The sequence below is a fragment of the Lampris incognitus genome, chromosome 11, assembly GCF_029633865.1.
Source record: "Lampris incognitus isolate fLamInc1 chromosome 11, fLamInc1.hap2, whole genome shotgun sequence".
In the NCBI taxonomy this organism is placed as follows: Eukaryota; Metazoa; Chordata; class Actinopteri; order Lampriformes; family Lampridae; genus Lampris; species Lampris incognitus.
Window position 1 is genome coordinate 17,654,489 of NC_079221.1, and position 5,839 is coordinate 17,660,327.

A 5,839-nucleotide genomic window follows, 5' to 3' on the forward strand; every position below is an offset into this window, starting at 1 on the left:
AGGAGGAGAAGGGTGGGGGCTTTCATCACTACTGTTAAAAAACAAAAAACTCACTTGAAGTGGATCAAACCAACACACATATACACATATGCTGGAGGCTTCTTCACATGATTTAGGTACTTTATCGGTGACGTCTTTTTTTTGGGGGGGGGGGGGGGGACCACTCTCAATTCTCAGTGAAGACTGACCCCTGCTGGTTCCTTTGATTTTAAAGAACTCGTCTTCCTGTTACATGTAGTCACCCCATCCAGATCCTCCCTGTTTGATGCGTCCAGATACAATGCGGCTGTTATTCATATCATCTCCACCTGATGTAGAGGTTGCCAGAGCAGCTAAATTTAGCATCATGATAAAAAAAAACAATTTCTCCCTAGAACGACTATTAGAAGTGACGTTCATTTTAACAAATATTGACGAATGTGCACAAGCAAACGGATATACTTTTCAAATTCCTTATTAGGAAAATTAATTTAGAGTTTGATTATCCAAGATTCTTAACTTTTCATCATTATTTACCCGAACCAGTTTATTTAAATTTTTATTTTTAATCCTCATATTCTGTTCACATCGGGCGACATGGAGGCGCAGTGGTTAGCGTGGTCGCCTCACAGCAGAGAAGGTCCTGGGCTCCAACCCCCAGGGTTGTCCAACCTTGGGGGTCATCCCAGGTCATCCTCTGTGTGGCGTTTGCATGTTCTCCCGGTGTCTGCGTGGGTTTCCTCCAGGTGCTCCGGTTTCCTCCCACAGTCCAAAGACATGTAGGTCAGGTGATTCGGCTACACTAAATTGTCCCTAGGTGTGAATGTGTCGGCCCTGTGATGGCCTGGCGGCCTGTCCAGGGTGTCTCTCCGCCTGCTGCCCAGTGACTGCTGGGACAGGCTCCAGCATCCCACGACCCGAATTTGAGTAAGTGGCTTGGATAATGGATAGATATTCTGTTCACTAATTACCAGCGGATGGATGTACTGTTTGCCTGTCATATGGCTGAGGCCAGTTTTGAATGTTATAGCGATACAATTCTAACATGGATCCAAGAATACCTGCTTTGTTATCTTCATCTCAATTATTGTTACATTAACACTAGTAATGGTTAACAGCTATTTAAAATGGGTCATTTTGACTTGTAATACTGAATATGGAGCTGCCAGGGAAGAGGAAAAGAGGAACGCCAAAGCGGAGGTTTATGGATGTGGTGAGGGAGGACATGCAGGTGGCTGGTGTGACAGAGGAAGATGCAGAAGACAGGAAGAGATGCAAACGGATGATCCGCTGTGGCGACTCCTAACGGGAGCAGCCGAAAGTAGTAGCAGTAGTAGATTTTGACTTGCAATGAACACAAGGGTTAAATCACTCCTTATCAATGTTATGAGGCTTTTGTAATTCTTATTTGTTCATTTCTTTTTGATGAAATATGTAATGACATACAAATTAATACTTTATTGAAACTCAGACAGTGTCACAAACGTTGGTCTGCAGTTTGAACAATGAAGTACAAACCTGTACAAGTATCCATCATGAGAAACATCAAACTTAATCAGGAACACTTTGTCATTTCACTTCATGCACTTGCGCACATGAAATGAAATGAAATACCGTTTCCCCCAGCCCACAGCTGTACAACACAAAGACAAAAACACACCCAAAAACTACAAGAACACACATACCCAGACTAACACATATATCAAAACTAAACAACAAAAAAAAATCACTGTCCAAGGGAACGAACGCCAGCCAGGATGACTGTCAGAACCGCCGGTCTGCATGGGCTAGCAGTTAGCTTAGCCCACCCCGCTTCCGCATCCTGTCAGACCAACCTCGGCGTTTCCTCCTCGGGCGCAGCTCCAGGCAGGGGCTGTAGTCCCCGGGTCCACCGGACGAAGCAGACCAAGCCCTCCTAGCCGATCTAGCGCCAGCTCTCCCAGCCAGACACCCTCGACACACCTCCCCGCACTCCTCACGATGACATAAAAAAACCCACAGTCAACGTCAGGTGAGGCCGTCGCCAGACCGCCCTTGGTGTTATTGGAACTGGCGGTCTGTATTGGCTGGCAGTTAGCTTAGCCTGCCCTGCTCTCCCAGCCATCAAACGAAGACAAAACTTAGATACAGACGTGGACAAAGACACTGCATGGACGGTACTGGGTGAGGCCGCTGCAAATGTAAATTTGCGCCGCCGTCTTCCGACACCGGCACTGGATGAGGCCGCTGCAAATGTGAATTCACGCAGCCATCTTCCCACACCAGAAGCGAAACGAGAGAATCATGAGAGACATTGAGTTTATTGTAGTAAAAAACTGATGGAGCACTAGGGAGGCTTCACTTTAGTGCCATTAGCTGTGATGCGAGACAGAAGTTACCTTTGACCCCCTGGAAAGAGTGACCTCATCGAAAAAGACCCCAGGCTCTCAGTGAACATATGTGCAAAACACCAAAAAACACTGAGTTAGGCTACCATGTGTTCTTGTTTGTTTATGCAAACATAAAAAGCAGCACTTATTCTTTGTTTTGTGTACAAATTGTTCCCACAAATGGTTTATCTTGTTCTTCTGCATTCTCTCTGTGCTCATGCCCTCTTCTCCTCCCTTGCATCTGGACTCAGTTCTAACGACACCAAAAATCACCCCACTGACCAAAAGTAATGAGGAGGGCGCATATAATCTAACCCCTTGACTTTCAAGCTTAAATACGGACCACTAATGCATCGTCAAAACAGCGGGAACACGTATGATCACAATTCACCTGTAAAAGAAATCCTAATATATTAGTCTGCAGTCATCTGACCTTATGCCTTCACTCCAGAGGACTCCCCGGCTGCTTCACAGAGTTGCCTTGACACTTTGGAAATATCAGATGTTGCTGTAAACCTGTGCTGGAAATCAGCACGGATCACGTTGCTCTTAACTTGCACTCTGGTGAGGTTGCTAAAAGACAGCAAAGACATTGTAAAGAAGGATTTAGCATCAACAGAGAGGGGCAAATTAGAAGTACGTCACTTTCACCCATTGCCTAATTTGTCTCAAAATTGGCAAAATGTCTTCAAAATTTCAGGCTTCTCCTAATCTAAATGGGCTTCCATTCAACAAAAACACAGCAAAAACCCCCGCCAGAATAAATGTTTGCACATAGTTTTACATTCACAAGCGATACCAAGTGGGGAGTGTCCATCTCAGTGACTTCATGAAGTCCTGTTTTCGGTGATGTATTAAAAAGACAAAACAATTGCTTTGGCCAATACAAGAACCGCACAGCCAAAAAAGGAGACTAGTAGCAGAGATTTCATTCATCAATATGTCATCTAAACATCACAAATGAAAGGTCACACACATCATCAACATCTTAAGGGAAATCTGGTTAAAATGGGTTGAGATGTGTTGAAATGCACATTTTGATGTTTGCAGAGGCAAAATGCATGCTGGCAATTTTAACCTTAAATTGTCTCTACACACAAGATGGAAAACTCATGAAATTCATCGTAATGATATCCACCCAGACAACTTCAGCTGTTTCAGTCAGCCGACATGAGGCGTCTTGGCAGAAAGCAGGACTGTAACAAGTTCCTCTTTGGAGACTGGCCCACCAAGGTCAGCAGAAACTCAGGGAATCGTGAGCAGGTTAAGTTACCGTGTTGCACTCACACACTTGTGCAGGCCGACTGTGGCGTGCAAGCACTGCCATGTGGCCCGTTGCTATTTGGCACATGTCCAGGCATGAGTTTGTGTGAACACGTTTGTAGACAGAGAGATACACACAAATACACAACATTGCTATATATAAATTAGAACAAGATAAACCAACATATGTGTGTATGTTCTTGTTCAGCTATACTTTGAGGACCAATTTGTATTTTTAACCACAACAGGGAGGACATTTTGGAAAGTGAGCAGGTCTTCACTTCTTCAAGGGTCTACTTTAGGGATAGGATTTGCATTTAGCATTAATGTTAATATTAGGATTAGGTTAAAACTGGGGTAAGGGTTAAGGTTAGGCATGTAGCTCCGAAGGTTAAGATTAGGGGCTATGGTATGAATGTAGTCAATGAGGATCCTCACAAGTCTAGAAAAACAAATGTGTGTGTTGGGGTGGCAGTGTAACTTGTGGAGGTAAAAGTAAATGCATATCAAAATCACGAGGAATGAGCGACTGTTATGACAATCCTATATTAAACAGAACAGCGTCGGTCTACCACTTCAATGCAAAATGAGTGAATGAGCTGTTCTTTCCGGTGGGAAGATGGTGGCGCAAATTCACGTTTGCAGCAGCCTCACCTAGTACCAGTGTGGGAAGATGGCGGCATGAATTCACGTTTGCGGCAGCCTCACCCAGTACCATCCATGCAGTGTCTTTGTCTGCATCTGTGTCTAAGTTTGTCTTCGTTTGACGGCTGGGAGAGCTGGCGCTGGATCAGCTGGGAGAGCTTGGTCTGCTGCGTCCTGTGGGCCCAGGGACCACTGCCCTGCCCGGAGCTGCGCCCGAAGAGTTAACATCGAGGGCGGTCTGACAGGACGCGGAAGCGGGGCAGGCTAAGCTAACTGCTAGCCCATGCAGACCGGCAGTTCCAATAACACTGAGCGCAGTCTGGCGGCGGCCTCGCCTAGCCCTTGACTGTGTTTTTAGTGTCATCATGTGGAGTGCGGTGAGGTGTGTCAAAGGTGTCTGGCTGGGAGAGTTAGCGTTGGATCGGCTGAGGGAGCTCGGTCTGCTGCATCCTATAGGCCCAAGGATCATGGCCCTGACTGGAGCTGTGCCCAAAGAGGGAACACCGAGGGCGGTCTGATGGATGCGGAAGCGGGGCAGGCTAAGCTAACTGCTAGCCCATGCAGACCGGCAGTTCCGACAGTTGTCCTGGCTGGCGTTCGTTCTCCTGTATGGTGATTTTTTTTTTTTTTTTAGTTTATATATGTGTTCTTGTAGTTCTTGTAGTTTTTGGATGTGTGTTTTTGTCTTTGTGTTGCATTGCTGTGGGCTGGGGGAAATGATGTTTCATTTCAATTCATGTGTGCAAGTGCATGAAATTAAATGACAAAGTGTTTCTGTTCACCTACAGCCAACTTCCACTCATTTCCATTCATTTTACACTGTCAGTCATGAGGAGTGACTGAAACAGACACTCACCACTCAGCGTCTCTTGTGAATGTAAAGATATGTGTAGACCAATTTATTCTGTCAGTCTTTATTCAGAATGAAGGCTGACAGAGATGAATACAAATCGGGTCAGTTAATAAATGGCTCCTCTCTCCTCCGATGTGGCATGCGGCCTTGTTGTTTGTGAGGCTGAATGAAAGATTGTACTCATCTTTTCCTTGGCAGCCTACATGCTAGCTCAAATAAGATCTAAAAAATATTTCCAATTCTTTTGAACAAAAGGCAGAGGGGAATGAAAGCCATGCTAAAAATGACCAGACCTTTATTTATGGAATTGATGAGCAGATGGCAGCAAGGCATGTTTTCTAAATGTGCCGACAAAATGATGCAGCTTATTTGTGTTTTTGTTGAAAATTGCAATTTACATTCTGATGCATTTTAATGGCAATAGGTCTACTTAAACCCTCTTATAAACATTGGCCTGGGGGAAAGTTTTGTGAGGAAGCCAAGACAAGACCTCTAATCTATATGTCCTATAGATTCACTTGCTCAATTTGAGTGGACGTGTGATGGCGCTTATTTGAGTTTAATTTGCCCCAAATTCAGCGCTTCCGACTAAGTGACTCCAATGCACTTCTTTATGGTCCCCAACCAGCCTAGCAACAGAGAAAATGGTTTGACGTAGTCCTCCTGATTGCTAGGAATGATCACAAATTGACAATAGGCTATGTTAATAGGCATCTTTCATTTAGTCACT